Genomic DNA, 17,166 nt, shown 5'->3' on the forward strand with positions numbered 1-17,166 from the left:
GCCCCCCTGAACAATCAAATTTCCCCCATGTGGGGCGTGGGACCCACGTTGCGAAACACCGCCCTAACACATCCCATATACCCACATATTTCAGGATGACTGCCATCCGTCCCTGAAACCCCCAACATCCCTCGCTCTAGATCGCTACTTATTCTAATAGAAGTTGTGCAAGAATCACCTTCACCTCTGCCTACGGCTACTGTTAAACTATTAGTCCTTGTATCCCCCCAAGCTATCAGTTTTCCGACCCACCTAACACTGCCTCGATAGCATCAGCAAATATTTTTGCACCCTTTCTATTTAAGTGTATCCCATCCCTGTAGAAGCAGTCTCTCTTGTTAACAAGTACAGACCAGGCTGAAAAAAAATCTATCCTTTGAGCCGAATTGATCGACAAGGCTCTCATCATATACTCCCTCCTATCGTGTCTTGGCAGAATTGCAGACACTTCTTTCAAATTCAACCCTAATTCTCGGCTTTTGTTCAACAGTGACCTATACTTGTTAAGTAATTCTGCCGGTCTCCTACTCTTAATATCATTAGTGCCAACGTGTACAACTATATCACCTTTTGTGCCCTTAAAAGATGATATCCGCTCTACAACGTCATCAACCTTTGCCCCTGGCAGAAATACCGAAGCGCAGTTAGAGTCGGACTATTTTTAATCTGTTCGAAAGCAACTTAGGCAATGAGGCGTCAGCCTCGTGTCCATTGTAAGGCCAGTGTGTCTATTTGCAAGAGGTACAAACCCTAAACTACCCCTAACGTGAGACCAACCAACTGAGTCCTTCCTGAAAAGGCCTTAGTAAATTATGTCTCATTGTTTAGATGCGAATCCAGGAGAATCCGAAAAATAGCTATACTTCAAGCTATCTGCAACATAGCCAATGTCTTGACACAGAGATTACATCCAATTCATGTGCTGCGATACTCACTTGACACTGAATAGCAACCCTTCAACAAAACCTTGAAAACTAATCGAATTGAAACTGCTCAGAATAAGCACTGACTACAAATGTTCATTTACAGTGATACACATATCCTGCAGCTATTTCAAAGATAAACAGCATTAACATTAACAGCATGACAGTGTTTGCATTAATAGCAATACAGCATTTAAAAATCTCTGGTTGTCTGACGATAAAAAAAAAAAAAAGTTGCTACCCATAACTCTTGCATAACTTTTTTGCCTCACAGGTGTTACAGGGTCTTGAAACGTGATGCGCCGCGGTGTATCATTGATATCAGCTGCTGAAGACGACTTTCTGCTGGACTCCGTCTACGAGTAGACATTCGTGGTGACGTCAGAGAGAAGAGAGAGAATTGAAAATTTACGTTAACTTGTCATTCAACGAGCTGGTACTCTTATGAATGACGTAATCTGTGGCACACGTGAAGAAACACAACGTTGTGCACCCAGCCGAATTCCTAATGATACAAATATCCGAAAACGGATAATAAACAAACAAACACAGTCGGTGACATTTCTCGGAAGAACGAACTCGCAGAAGAAAGGTCTCAAGAGGTCAAATCCACTTTCACTATAAAAAACCAAAAGTAGAAAAGTTCGATTCTTTCCCCTTCCATCTGTATCATTCCTGTATCCGTGCTTTTCTTCTCTTTCTTTCTCTCGTTCTGATGGGCCTCTTTGACCTCGGTCAAGGCCATCTGCTTGATCGTCCGTGCCCAAAGTTGTTTGACCTTGGTAAGCGAGGTGAGCAACGGAAACGAGGGTGAGCAGGTGAGGTCGAGCGGGTGGAGTGAGATACATGAGCTTAGTGTAAGCCACACAATAGCACGTGTGTGGATTGCGTCTGAATTTCTCGCACATGTCAGTCCCCTCCTCCTTACCCCATTTTTTTAAACACTTATTTTTCAAGGAAGTGAAAAATAGTCTGCGTCAGACAGCCAGAGAATGGATGCCATATTTTTTGCTGAGTGTCATCCGGTAAAGGGCACGGAGTGTTTCGGGAACGACTGCATGCCGAAGGAAATATCATGAAGGAGTTACAAAGGAATGAAATTGATGTTTTTTTTTCCCTTTCAGGTTTTATCCGTGAAGGTAACAAAAGGTGTTTGCATGAAGGGGAGGGTGAAGGTACTTCCTTTTCGGATAGAGCTGCAAGATAATATTTATGTTTTTAGAGAGAACATGCCTGTTATTTGGCAACCCTCCTCCTACCCCCTGATTGCAGACTTCGATCACACTTCTTACGCAGCGACAGAAAACATGGAACCAGAAAACAGCATAAAGCTGCAAGGTTGGAAATCAACGGTAAAAAAATGAAAGGAATCGAAAACAAAATAAGAGAAATACTATCAACAGAGAATGACATTAAGTGGAACTAAGTCACAGAGATTAAAAAAAAAAAAAAAATAGAGGAGAGAGATTATATATATATATATATACACAAATTTGTATATATATAGCAGACTCTCGATTTACAGGGATCGGTTTAACCGGGTCAATTCAAGACTGCAAATTAAAAAAAAAAAAAAAAAAATCAAACAGATATAATAAAATTCAAGTAATAAATAGAATAGGCATAAGCAAATGTTTTGCAAGTCGCAAATAAAGCGACAAGAAGCGGCGTTATAAGTCGTCATTGGGAGATTAGTGTAACTATTATCTTGCAACCCCCGCTGTCTTCACACTGCCACTCAAATAAAAAAAAAAAAAAAAAAAAAAGGGAACAAAGGTTTAGCTTGTTTTAGTAAGTCGCATCCATTGTTGTGTTGCACAGCAAAAACACAAATTTTGTTTCGTTATTTATTTCAGGGATGTCTGGTTTTTTTGTTTTTTTTTTTATAGTAAAAAAAAATATATATATACAGTGAAACTTCTAACGGACACCTCTCGTTAACGAACATCTCTCTACAACGGACATTTTCAAATTCCCCAACTCACCTCCATTGGTTTTAACGTGTTTGCAGCTTCTGTCTAGCGGACATTCTCTGTAACGGACGCGGACAGGCAATCTGCACTGTTTCGTTTAGATTTGCACATATTTTGATCTCCCCATAACGGACAGCAGGCGAGCTCACGGCCCTTTTTCTAGGAACGTTTCTTCCACGTATTGCCTCAATCGTGTGTTTATTTTCTAGTTCCGATTCTCTGAATTTTATCAAGGTTTACGTCGCGGTTCTAAACCCTTTTTCAAGAATTTTAAGGCACGTGTAAAAAAACTTCTGATGAATTCGGTGTGTGCAGGGAGGGGAGGAATATGGTCGGCCTTTCGTCTTTTCAGTTTCAGTTTTGTTCAGTGTCGTGTGAAGTGCACAATGTCTTCTCGTAAACATTTAACTTTAACAGATAGTCGAACTCATTAATGCGTATGATCGGCAATAAAATAGTGTTTGCAATCTCGCTGTAAAATTCAAAATCGGGAAGACGCAGGTAAGCGACATCCTAAAGAAAAAAAATGAACTGCTCAAACAATTTTGGCAACACGTAAATGATCAGGTTCAAAAATCATTCCCGAAAACTGTTGGACTTCAAATTTGTCGCGCACGTGCTAAAAAAATTCCCATTAATGGGCCTATTATTAGGGAAAAGGCTTTGGAGGTTGCGAAATCTATGGGAGTAAATGAGTTCTGTGGGATGGCTAGACAAGTTCAAAACTCGGCATAAAATTTCTTGGAAAACCGTAAGTGGTGAAGGTGGATCTGTTGATACTGGGGTTGTAACAGAGTGGACCGTCAAATTGGAAGAGTTATGTCGTGATTTTGAAGCTAAGGATATTTACAACTGTGACGAAACAGGGTTGTTTTTTTAAAGCTCTTCCTGAAAACACAATGAGTCTAAAAAACGAAAATGCCAGGGCGGGAAAATTTCTAAGGAACGCTTGACTGTACTATTGTGTACAAATATGCTGCGAGACTTTGAACAACCTCTTGTTATAGGAAACCCACAAAATCCTCGTTGTTTCAAGGGCATAAAGTTGAATCTTTTGGATGTTGACTGGAAGTCTAATAAAAAAGCGTGGATGACACGAGATATCATGAGCGAATGGATAAGTCACTTTAACCAAAACATGATTCGTCAAAACAGAGAAATTATTCTTTTCATGGATAATGCTGCATCTCCCCCGCACATTGAATTTTCCAACATTTAAATCATTTTTCTGCCACCAAACACATCTGCAGAGTGTCAGACCTTGGATTAAGGGATAATAAAAAATTTTAAACTTCACTACAGAAAACGTGTTTTAAGACATCTCATTGCAAACATGAACGATGTAACATGTGCGAGTGACCTTGCAAAGAAAATCAGCATCCTAGATGCGATTCAATGGATTTCCTCTTCAGTAAACGTAATTAGAAAACAACAAACTGTCGTGAACTGTTTTGTAAAGTCTGGCTTCTCAAACGCAAAAATTGAAGTTGTGAACAGCAATGTGGAGCACCAAGAAGAACAAGAACTTCAACATCTATTGATAACGTACGATACTTCAGCTACAAGTGACCCTGGCTACAAAGATATAGACTCAAACCTCAGTACAGAAGATGGTGCTCTAAATATCAACGACATTATCATCGATATTTTTCAAGAAGTTCCTCATGAGGATGAAGAAATGGAAGGAGGTCATTCTGTCGAAGAACATATTAACGACGAACCACCGATGAAAATAGCAGAAGCACTCATACAAATCAATCGTTTAAAAATGTTTTTCGCCGCTGAAGAAGATACTGAAGGACTTTCGATGGTTTCTTCACTCCAAACAAATCTTGAAAACAAAATTATCAGCCGGAAGAAGGTGCAGAAGAAAATAAGTGATTACTGTATGCACTTTTCATAAGATCAAGTCATAATATGCATAGCACAATTGTATGTACATTATTTACAAAAATATTGTGCAAAATCTGTATATAATTTAATTTAATTTTACATTAAACGTTTAACGATTTTTCTTTCTTTCTTATTTTTTTCTCCCTCAGACTTCTTGTTAGCGGACACTTCTCTCTAACGGACACATTTTCGTTCCCCGTCGCTGTCCGTTAAAGGGAAGTTTCACTGTGTGTGTATATATATATATATATATATATATAAATTTTTTTTTTTTTTTTTTTTTTTTGTTTAGAAATCGCGAAAATTATGAATGAACGCAAGAGTTGCGCTTTCAGTTAAACAAAAACTTGAAATTATTCAAAAGTTTGAAAACGGTACAGCCGTTAAATCTTTAATGAACCATTATAATGTTGGTGACCAAACTATACGCAACATCGTAAAAAAATAAAGGGAAGCATCGTATTGGACACGCGAGTAGTGCGCGAAAAGTTTTTTCGTTTTTTATCTATCGCCATATTTTTTACGTAGGTAAATACAGTAAGTCCCGACTTACGCAACTTCGGACTTACGTAATTTTTTTTTTGCACTCAAATTTTTTTTTTTTTTAAGGATTGTAAAATTTAAAACAAACAAAAAAAAAACAATAAGCAAACAATAACGACGATCACGGCACGCACAAATTGCACAAGTGAGATACGGAGTAACAAGGAAAAAAATAGGAAAGAACAGAAGATTCTTAAAATTTATTTGTTTTTTTTTTTTTTTTATATGACTGAAGATTTCAGTGAAGGGGAACACATTTCACCATAATAACGTAAAAACCCACTGAATTTCAGTTATCGGTATTATCGCAAATGCAATAAGATCAGTTGACTACCCATTTATAATGGATTGCGCTAACAGAGAAGCCCAATATACCGGAAAGTGCAAATTGTTTTATAGCAGTGACCTCCAGAAATGTGCTTTAATAAAATGAGAGCTCGCGTGGGGTGATAATACTGAGTTTTTGCTTTAACCCTGTGAAGTTCTTTTCAAAAATTTTCATTTTGACTATTATCATGGTGCCAACTAAGAAATGGTCAACCATTAACAAGTATCGCGCTGAATTCAGATTTGTCAATAATAATATAGCAGAAATATGTTATTATTCATTCCCGAGTTACGTAAAACTGGACTTACGTAAGAAGTCCTGGAACGTGTCTCTTACGTATGTCGGGGACTTGTGTATTTTTGGATTAACCGGGAAATCGATTATCCGCAATTTTTTTTTCACCATCTATCCCGGAAAATCGAGAGTCTAGTGTGTGTGTGTGTGTGTGTGTGTGTGTGTATATACACACACACACACAGAGAGACAAACAGACAGACACACTGGTATTCAAAGAAGGTGCATCACTTAGGAATTTCACAAATCTAACCCTTTTTCGCGATGGTATGTTACAATAATCACTAGCATCACAAATATAAATATAAACAAAAGATATTTATTAATAGTTAAGGCAAAGCTAAGTAATACTTGACAGGTGCTCTCAAAAAATATTCCAAAATGAGCATTTGCAACCTTTATACAACAGTTTTGGTAAACACGACAATTATGGGTGAAATGTTATCAGAAGCCCTCAATTTGCTTCAGTTTATCATTTTAAATGGAAACCAAAATGTCAAGTTCACCATGTGCAAACTAATATTTAGTTGAACCGCCTATGGTCCTGATGAAAGCAGCACACCGTCGAGGCATTGCAAAGAACAATTTCTGAAGATAATCAACTGATAGTTCGTGGTTCCAAACATGAATTATGGATTCCTGAAGTTCACAAAGGGTCTTTGGTTTCTTTCTGGCAACTGCAGATTCCACACGATGCCAACAGTTCTCTATAGGATTCAGGTCCGAGCTGTTACCTGGCCAACTAAGAGTTGTAATGGACCTTTCTTCCAACCATTTTTTCACCTGTAACAAATGTAAACACATTACTGTCGAACCTCTAATGTAGAAATGAAGCTAAAGTAACTACAGAAGTGCTACTTTCACTTTTTACCCGATGACAAGGAGCAGAGTCGTCCTGAAAGATGCAATTACTTGGCAGGTTGAAATGGTCTCTAATGGTTGGGAGCAATTTGCCTTCCAATATAGCCAGGTATCCATTGGCATTTATGGAACCTTTTATAAACTGCAGGTGACCTACTCCGCAATACGAAATGCACACCCATTTGGCTGGTAGGAAATTTCCCTGTACACACCATACAGTCTGGATGGTATTCTTCACCACGTCTACAGCGAATCGTTTATCTCCCATCAGAGCCTTGCAGGTTGAATTTCTTCTCATTGGAGAAAATAATTGACTTCTACTGCTCGGGGGTCTATTTGACATGCGCCTTGCACCAAATTAATCAGGCCTTTTTCATTTTTTGTGTGAGGAGGGGCTTCTTCTTAGGACGACAGGCTACATGTCCATTTTTGAAGAGGCGTCTTCTGACTGTTACTGCACTTGCTACTACCCCTGTAAGTTCTCCCCATTCTCTTTTCAGCTCAGACGAAGAAGCTTTACGGTTTTTAAGGCACAAACGCTTCAAAACTCGGCCCTGTTTTGGTGTAGCGACTCGTTTGCGTCCGGTTTCTTTTTTCCTATCAGCAGAATCGTGTATTATTGAGTTTGGAAAGAAATCTATTCACTGTCGACTGATTACAAGACACTATAAGCAATACGATGGGAAGAGCATCCTTCCTCACGTACAGCAACAATAGCACTCTTTCTTCGTGGCGTCAACTGCACGTAACTCGCCATCCTGACGCAAGCAACGAATGACTGCAACTCTTGCAGAGCGTGCTTATATAGCTGAAAGTAACAGTTGATGCAATATTACATCATCGCCTACGCGTTGCAATCTTATCTGATGCAATTTATAAGAAATATTGCCATATACTTACGTTATTTGGACGACAATTACAATTTTAATGGGTGATGCACTTTCTTTGAACACCAGTGTATATATATATATATTTTATTATTTCTTTTTTTATTCCAAACTATATTCATCGACTATTTTCAAATTTACAAAGTAAACATGTTTACTTTTTAAATGCCTAAGCATGTATGCATAAATGCATGTATAAACGGTTTTTGTCACATGGCAGATTTTAACAAAAAAGGTTGCATCGTCTGAAACTACGGCAGTAGAAATTTCCAATGACTAGTTACGTTTTCATTTCATCCCACCCAAGATTTGACATTAAGGAGAAAATCCGTTCCACAAAAGCGTTGATTTTTAAGAACTGGTTAATTTGATTGTTTGTCATTTAATTACTGTCACTCGCGGATAAGTGAAACAAATTTCAAAAATTGATTGGGGGGGAGATTTTTATTGAGCACAAACAAAATAAAAATTAACACTATTAATTATTAACTATTAATTATTAAATTAAAAGTACGGAGAAACAAACTGCTGAAGGTTTCCCCTCCCACTCCACACTAACGCAATGGGGGGAGGGAAAAATTAGCGACCTTGAGCCACCTATTATTTTGATTTATGCTAAAATTCTAGGTTAACAAAGGGTGTAGGCTATACCTGAAAGCTCCCAATGAATGTGTTTCAGATTCTGTATACTTGTAGCAGTTTGCTCTTAAATTATGTGTTCTGCTAATTAAACAGTAGCCATTGTCTCACAAAAAAAACCTGTAATATTCGCATAAAAAAATTCGCATTTTTAACGATGCTTTCTAGGCTATATTTTATTAATTATAAGGTTTCCTTAGATGCATGCATTAATTTTATATTCTTTCCATCTTCGAAGATACTCTGATCCGGATAAATTTTAAACTCCTGAAAGAGAAAAAGAACGTTTAATCATGGGTTTCCGGGGGGGGGGGGAATTATAGTTGGCAACTCACATTAAAACACGCAGTTACTGAAATTTTATTTGATGGTTCCGGAATTAGCTGGAACCAAACCTAGATTTAAGCTATACATCACAGGCAACAGCCCCTACGGTGTCATTTTTCTTCTGCGGTTTTGTAACCATTTTGTGTTCCAAATCCGTAATTTTAAGAAATATGTGATAAATTACTATATCATGTAAATAAAAAATGTGGTACATCATACGTTTCAGTAGGAAAGGTGGGCAAATTTTAATGTGTACCTAAATTTAGTATCTACAATTAAATCGAACAGAATTCTCTTCGAGTTCAACAATACAAGGATGCTGAGGATGATTTACAAGGATGATTGATTTAATCAATTCAATCGAATCTATTGACTGCAAGGTAGAAAACAAGTTAATGTACGCAATGAGTTACATTTCAGGCGTATTAGCAAATAGCAATAATTCATGATATATGATTTTCTTATATAGTATCGGTGAAAATACACCATAGTTTACCCATAAATTTAACTAGATAAGTAGTGTAACGGCATCGATTTTATCTCATATTGTTTGTAAATACACCAATGTATTTACACCGATATTATATAGTTAATTTCACCCATAACATATTATGCCTTGTGCATTTAGTCTTCAAAATTATGATTTTATGCACGAACCGTGAACACTTCGTTTCTGCGCATCCGTCACATTGCCTACTAATCCTCCAACCAGCGCATGGCAACAAACAATATCCAATGCTTCAGCTAGAATATAAAGTACATATAGTCGCTATGATATGTATGAATAAATAATAATTGCCGAATTTCTATTGGTCCGAAATTGGAAGGATCGAGAAATCATTCTAACAGAGCGAAATATAAAATTTCATGAAAATCCATTCATCGATAGTCGAATTATTACATCGTGACAAAATTAACAATAATAACAATTAATTAATAAATAAATAATTGCCGGATTTTCATTGGTACGATTTTAACTCGATAAATCCTTTTAAAAGGTCAAAATATACATATGAAAATCTGTCCACTAGAAATCGAGTTGTTACAGACAGGCATAGTGAAGACAATATGCGCATTATGCATATATAAATAAATATATTTTCTGTTTATACTCCGGGACGGTAGGGTCACAGAAGTTTTCAAGATAAAGAGAATACAAGAATATTATGGTAGTACGGTATGGGTGTTTATCGGTGCATAAGTTGCTGTGGATATAGTGCGCCTACAAGAATGTTATACCGTATTTAGAGTCACGCAGGCTTCAACCCTGGCCACTTCAAGTGCGTCCACCTTTGAACACCATTATGCTTGACCATCAAGTACGGAGGCCTTAATATATGCTAACGCACCTAAAACTACTCGCAATAAAATTAAAAAGTGCTTTCAAAAGGATGACACCGAGTATTCGATTTCGGCGCACTTTCTCAAAGGGGATGTTAATATTTTAATTGTCATTTTCTATTTTTTTACTCCTTCACGTATATCAAAAAATACGAATGAAGATAAGAGTCGCGGATAAGTACAAAATATACGGATCAAGAGAAGTCGCGATATATATGATTTTTTTTTGTTATTTAATTAATTTAATTTATACTTATTCAATACTAAACTGAGACATTTAGCATTAAACAGTATAATTTATTTACTATATTTATTTAGTGTGAAATCATCTTGATAATGGCAATACTAATTAATATCCCAATCAGAGCGCGAAATTTGACAAAATGCATTTTTTACTGTGAACTTTTCTAGAGAAATAAATTTCTAGGTATCTGAAGCATAGTTACTCACAGTTATCAGAATTATTCCAAAATTTACTTACCTGAAAACCAGTAATTTATATCACTTAGAATTTCCTATTCCTAAATCCATCTATGAATCCACGTGCTTTTCTTCTTCTTCTTTTTTTTTTTTTTTCTTTTTCTAGGAGCTTTGAGTGTTCTTTGACATATGTCAAAAGGGATGAGTATATACAATACCCTGAAAATATTTTAACATCTCTTAATTTGGAAAATACCTCTTCATAAGAGTTAACCACCCCTGCCAGAATAACAATCTGCATACAAAAAATGCATTTTTTCTACATAACAGCTTTTGTGAATAAGTTAATTAATAATTACCTCATGCAACTTGTTTATTTATCTTCCAGAATACCTACCACACCCAACATCCTTGAACATCCAACTTGAACAACCCAACATCCTTGAACGACCCTTCAGAATACATAGTTAATATTAGTGGTTCTCTAAGTACGTTAGATGGTAACTCTGTGGTGGAATTTACTCGAAAGGACCCCCCCCCCCCACAAATTCTCAGCCTCACTGTCTAGCATTACAAAAATGAAAAATTGGATGATCTGAATTATTTCTATTTAAATATCTTTCCCTTGTTTGGATTACTGTTTTCAATCTTCTGATTCAACGTTTGCTCAGACAGCACCAGTGAATAATCTCTGCAGTGTCTGAGGACTAGTAGCCAAAGCTACTGCCTGCAACTTCTTTCTGTCCATATGTCTACCTCTGTTACACCAGATGGTTTTGTTACATGACGATTTAAAGATAAAGCTGACTCAATATCCTCTATTTTCAATTGAGTTTATTACAACTCAGTTCCTCCAATAGTCTTCTAATACAAGGATATTAAAAAAAAGTCTGAACATTCCTCATGACAAGAATTCTACAGGGACTGATGATGTGAATAAGTTAAGCCAATCACTGCTACCGTTAGTGAGGCCTCCGTAGCCGAGTTAAGTGCGAGAGTACGGAAGTGCACGCGCTTTGAATGACTACTAAACGCCACAATGTTCTTGTATTCTTTCTATCTTGTGAATTCCTCTGATCTTTATTCGTTCGTCAAGGAGTATAAACAGTATAAATTTATTTTTCTACTAAATGCACACAAATCAAAAACGGCAGGGTTGCAGTAGCACTTCATTTTTGCTATTGAATGATATTGGTAGTAACAGACGTATTACGAACTGCTTACCTTTCTTAATACGATCCTAAATTGGTTCCTCAGAGATTAATTTAAAACTATCATATTCATTTCAAAATTATATTAATAAACTCGCGTGTGTGTATATACCTGTACAGTATATGCACACTGATGTATCAACGTATATACAATATATTCATTTAGTTTTTTCATCTGGAATTCATAAGACCTTTGTAAGAAATGGCTAGTGGCTAATGAATGACTTGAGTGAGTAGAAATGTGTGTTATAGAGCGGATTTCTTTCACGCGCGCCGTTTTTTCGGAACGTATTTCGTGTGTTATAGCAGGTTCAGTTACACACAATTTTTTATTACCATAATAATCACTTACAATATGTGAAGCATGATACAGTAATGCAAACCTACTCCTATTATGGAAACCATTTCAATACCATACTCAAGACACAGATGTCCGTTTTCGCTGCAATAGTTGGTAACATCAGCCATTAATATCGGAAATTCCAATAGAATCATTACTTATATTAGCTAATTCAAAATGTTAAAAATATAAAAATCATTAGTAAAAATGCACAACTTTACAATATGATTATTAGATTATATTTACAGCAGAACGCCAATTATCCGCAGCTCGGTTATCTGTGGGGATGGATTAACAATGATCCCAAATATGTTTTTTTATCAATTATTAAAAAACATGATTAATGGAACGTATTAGACTTTCAAACAAAATGAAATTTTTGAAAAATGTTTAGTTCTCTTTTTACATGTTTTGGAATGTGACTATGTTCATTTGTTTACACGATAGTGTCTTCTTTTTACATGAAATACATACCTATGACAATCCTAATAAAATAATTTGGATTAACTGTTTTTCAATTATATGGGTTCTAGCTGCTCCGAAGTTACCATGGTAATTGGCGCTCAACTGTATTTTTAAACTTGTTCATAATGAAAACTGCCAATGTTTAGACTACTTTTGTTCAACAAAATATTCATAATTACTCTTGTTGTTTACTGTATTTATTCAGTACAAATATCAAAAAAATTTAAACTTCATTCCCGGCTCTAGTATATCTTAAGAACGGTATCGTGATTACTAAATTTACCACTTACAGCACGCAAAGTATGTTAAGTATGCATTTTCTGTCGTGCTTTGGCATACACTGAATTCGCCCAAAGAATTCACCGAATCGTCGTAGCCACCAATTGTCAAATATCAAATTGTCGCATACAGCGAAATGGCATTCACCAAATTGTCTTGTACACCGAACTGTCGTGCATCAAATTCTTACAACGAATTGTCTTGCAAACAATTGACGTGATCCCTATTGAAAAACAGTTTCATAAATACCGTTTTTCATACACTTAACTTCTTGCAAATAGCGACCAATTCAAAATAAACTTTATTATAAAATATAATTTTATAAAATAACTATAGTTAAAACTCATAAAATCAATTAACACACACACACACATATATATATATATATATAGGGCTAATGACTATGGTTTACGGAAGCACAAAGTATTTCAATTAGCCAGAGAGTTTAATTAGTGCAAGTTTACTAAATTATTTTATATTAATTTTGGAAACTATTTCCATTTTGTACGTCTAAATTAAATGGCAGTGGCTTTTTCGAAGTCTTTCTTTATACAAATAAATATAAAAACAAAAAGAGAAAACAGATGCCAATATTAATTTATCAAAAAACCAACATTAAAATGAAACAAATCATGCTGACTCAAGTAGATTATTCAACCGAACATGTCTCGAATATTATGTAATTCTCTCCAATTTAAGAAAATACCTTGTGAAGTGAGAATGCAGATGCTACCTTCCAGCAAGCCATATGACAAAGCTGATATACAGAAGTATAACTTATTTTCAACTAAACTTTCGGGCACTATTTCTGTAATTACCAGACGTTTGAACTCTGTTGTTAAGCTGATTATAACATTCTGAGCATTTGCCACTATCATTCTACCATATGACTTTGTGATAAAAAAAAAAAAAAAAAAAAAAAGAACACTGCAAACTCCTTTTCAAAACCATCCAGGTTGTTTGTCGATAACTCTCGATATGGGGTGGGTGTAAAATTAGGTTAATGTTGTTTTTCCTCGAGCGCTCGACCTTCACAGAAGACATCTGAAGAGACATTGGAAAATACCTATTTAGAGGAAAATTTTGCCCCAAAGTTATTTCACCTAAATTACTACAAGAAAATAGTGGTCTAGATTCTTTGCAGTCAAATGTCGTTTTAGGAGCATCAGCGCCTACGACCATATTGTTCCGTGTATATTGTCTGTAAATTACCTGTGTTCTAAAGTCGATTTTCTATTTTCTGCACGAAAAACCCGAGTTTCCGGAGAAAAACCATGTTGCCCTCGCCTGAGACCGACTAACCCAGCCACATTTTGAAAAGGGGCCCATAAAAATTCCTCCCCACACCTAGTGGGTAGCACTAGGTCTGATGCCAAAGAATATTTAATAAATAAATACAGATACATGCAGTCTCTACAGGTGATTTCAAAAGCATCCAACTGATATTAAAAAAATAAAAGTAAAATAAATCTTAATTTTAGAAAACAATGTTTCTTTAGATAATAAAATGCGACTAAAGATTTTTGGTTTACTACTCAACAGAAAACTGTTAGTGGAAAACTCGCGCACAGAATCCAGACTCAAAAATGCAGTTTACTCTATACAAATATAGCTGTTTTTGTGTGTCAAGAAAATATATATGGGACAGAAGAGAGAAACTAAAAGAAACAAATACGGAACGAAAAGTAGTGGCATAGTATTTAGTGTTAGGCGCGACCCGTGGTTTCCCACATCTGCGCCATATGTATTCTGTGATAGAATGCAGAACTACTGCATCAGCCAGAAAAAATGTAGTGTCTGGTCTACGCAGTATTGTGTTATGTTCTATTGTTGTGTCTCTGGCTACTTGGCCGCAGGGTCCCTAGTGGAACCCTACGTTGTCCGCCACCACCACTGGGAGGTGAGCCAAGCTGTCTTCATACTTTGGCTGCTCTCCGATCAGCCAAAGTTGGAGTGCAGGTCCCTTAAGAGCCCAGTCTTTGGGGTGAAGCGAGTAAGCATATTGATATCATTTTTGGCCTTCTCTTTCATGGACTATAGATGTGGCATGAACGTTCTGCGATCATCTAGGGGTAACACCTAAATATCTGAATGAACGTTGATTCTTGAGTGCATGTCCTTTATAACGAATGGTTGATGGTCTGTCAAGACGGCCTTTGAGAAGCAAGGTTCTGCTTTTATCTGTAGAGATTTCCAGCTTATTCTCTTCAGCCCAAACTGACAGAGCATTCAAGATTGTGTTGGCTCTGGTCTCAATATCTGCACGAGTAGGGCCCTCAACAACGATAACCAGGTCATCTGCATATGAGAGCTGTGTGGTATGGGGGAAGTCTTGCAGGAGCCAACACGAAAAGTATTAGAACTTAAGGTATTAGACCTGCAAATAACTGGAAATAAAGTTCTGTCGACTCCGGTAGATGCTTAAGCAATAACTTATGCATGTCCATGACCAGGCTGCAGATATATTAAGACATGTGTCTATCCGGTCAGACTTTATGGCGCAGAAGTCTGGACCTCAACTGCCGCAGTTTCAATAGCCAAAATTCGCCCGCAAAAATCCATCTCGGATGCGTTCACATGGGCATATGAACGCATCTGAGACGGATTTCTGGACCTCAACTATAATTAGTAATAATATTGTGTTTTTTCTCTCCTATCTTATCCTTGATTGTATTAGCCTTTACTGTAAACCCCTGGCTTGTAGCCGTGAAGGGTATTGTGTACGGCGTGTGCCTTTTGTGTGCAATAAAGAGTTCTTCTTAAAACTTGTAATAATAATCGACAAAATTCACACAACAAAATGTTTTTCATGAATATTTTATTGTGAACAGCGTCGCCGAAGGCGATTAATTGCCATAATAGGCATCCTAGCATGTAAATTCCGGGTATCCAATAGAATCCGATCTACCACCTTACAGAGCCGCACATTATGCTAATTAATCATGCCAGGATGCATGGATACATCACTTAATTTCCTTTTTTGGTTTGCTCAGTGGGACACCTACATCTCCAGTATTCAGGACGGCAAGTCATCGTTGTTTAGATGATTCTTGGAGATGACGGGCCGTTGGTCGCCTGGAAGCCCGGTAGTCACAGAGGGAGGAGGCACGTTGCATAATGTGCCACGCAGTGTTGTCTCGGCACTACAGAAGCAGTTTCAGGAGACAGGAACCATTACATGAAGAGATGGCCAAGGTCGCCTGGGGCTACATCAACCACAACACAGCGCTACCTAGCAAGAGGAAACTCTACGATGTCCTATCATCAACTGTCTCTTGAAGTGGTTGCAGCCACAGATGAAAATATTTTCAACCGGACTGTATTATGAAAGCTCCATTCAAGTGGGCTCTACTCAAGGAAACCAGTGGTTTGTACCCCATTAACCCATTAATGACCAACTGATTATTAATGTAACAGTGATTTCGTAAAGTGACAAGAACTGGATATTTTACTGGACGATAGAAATGGGTTGTATTGAAGTCTAACTATTCTGTCAACTGAGTGTAATTGGCTTTGAATACCGGTAAATTGTTTGCAGTTGGATAATGATGTGACAGCTGTTTTGTTATGAATACTGAAATGAGGTATTGTGACTGTTAGACTGGTTGATGGTCGTGTGGTTGAGGACGTTCAAAAAAAAAAAAAAAAAAAACTTACCTTGGGGAATTGTGACCTGAGACAGCACAGTTCTTAATGAATATTTTGGTGGTTGGACATCTTTGCCTGATGGATTGTTGGATAACGGTAGACAGACTAACGTTGATTGTCTCTATTTACACTTGTAAATAAATTGTCAGTGTCTTCTGCGTCTTTCTGAGAGCTTGAGCTGCGCCTGGATTGTTTGCCGGAAAAGAATGGGTTTTGTTGGTCTACGGAGCTTTTAGACAATTGGTCATCTGTAAAGTATAACTTGTGGTCTAATGTAATAGTTGGTTCTGGTGGTTGGAAAATTTTATCAAATGTATGGAAGCTTTTGGTTTGTTCAACTGATCGGGAACTGTGTGGACTGAATGCATATGTGTATTGGGTTTGCTTAGATTCATTCTTCTAAGCTGTGTTTTGATTGTGAACCATGTTTTAAGTTGACAACAGTTTGTGTTGCTATTCTTGTGGTCTAGAATTGAGTTAAAAGAGAATTTCTGACTCTGTCTGCAGTTGGCAGACTGGAATAATTGTATATATGTAAACAGCTATGTCACTAGCTCTGCACCAAGTTTTGGTTTTAGTCTTAAGGTTTTACATTGTAGTTTTGGTTTTAAGGTTTTTGGATGTATATATGTAAATAGCTATGCTGCTGGCACCATAAAACATTTTTAGTTTTAAGGTTTTTAGGTGTTTAGGCCTGTGTTAAAATTGATCCACTATATGTTTCTTTTCTGTAAACTTTTTCACACTTCTCTCTTATTATTCAAGGTATGTCTTTTCTTTCTTCCCCTTGCTTT

This window comes from Mastigoproctus giganteus, chromosome 10 (assembly GCF_048544385.1).
Source record: "Mastigoproctus giganteus isolate SK-2022 chromosome 10, ASM4854438v1, whole genome shotgun sequence".
NCBI classification, from domain to species: Eukaryota; Metazoa; Arthropoda; class Arachnida; order Uropygi; family Thelyphonidae; genus Mastigoproctus; species Mastigoproctus giganteus.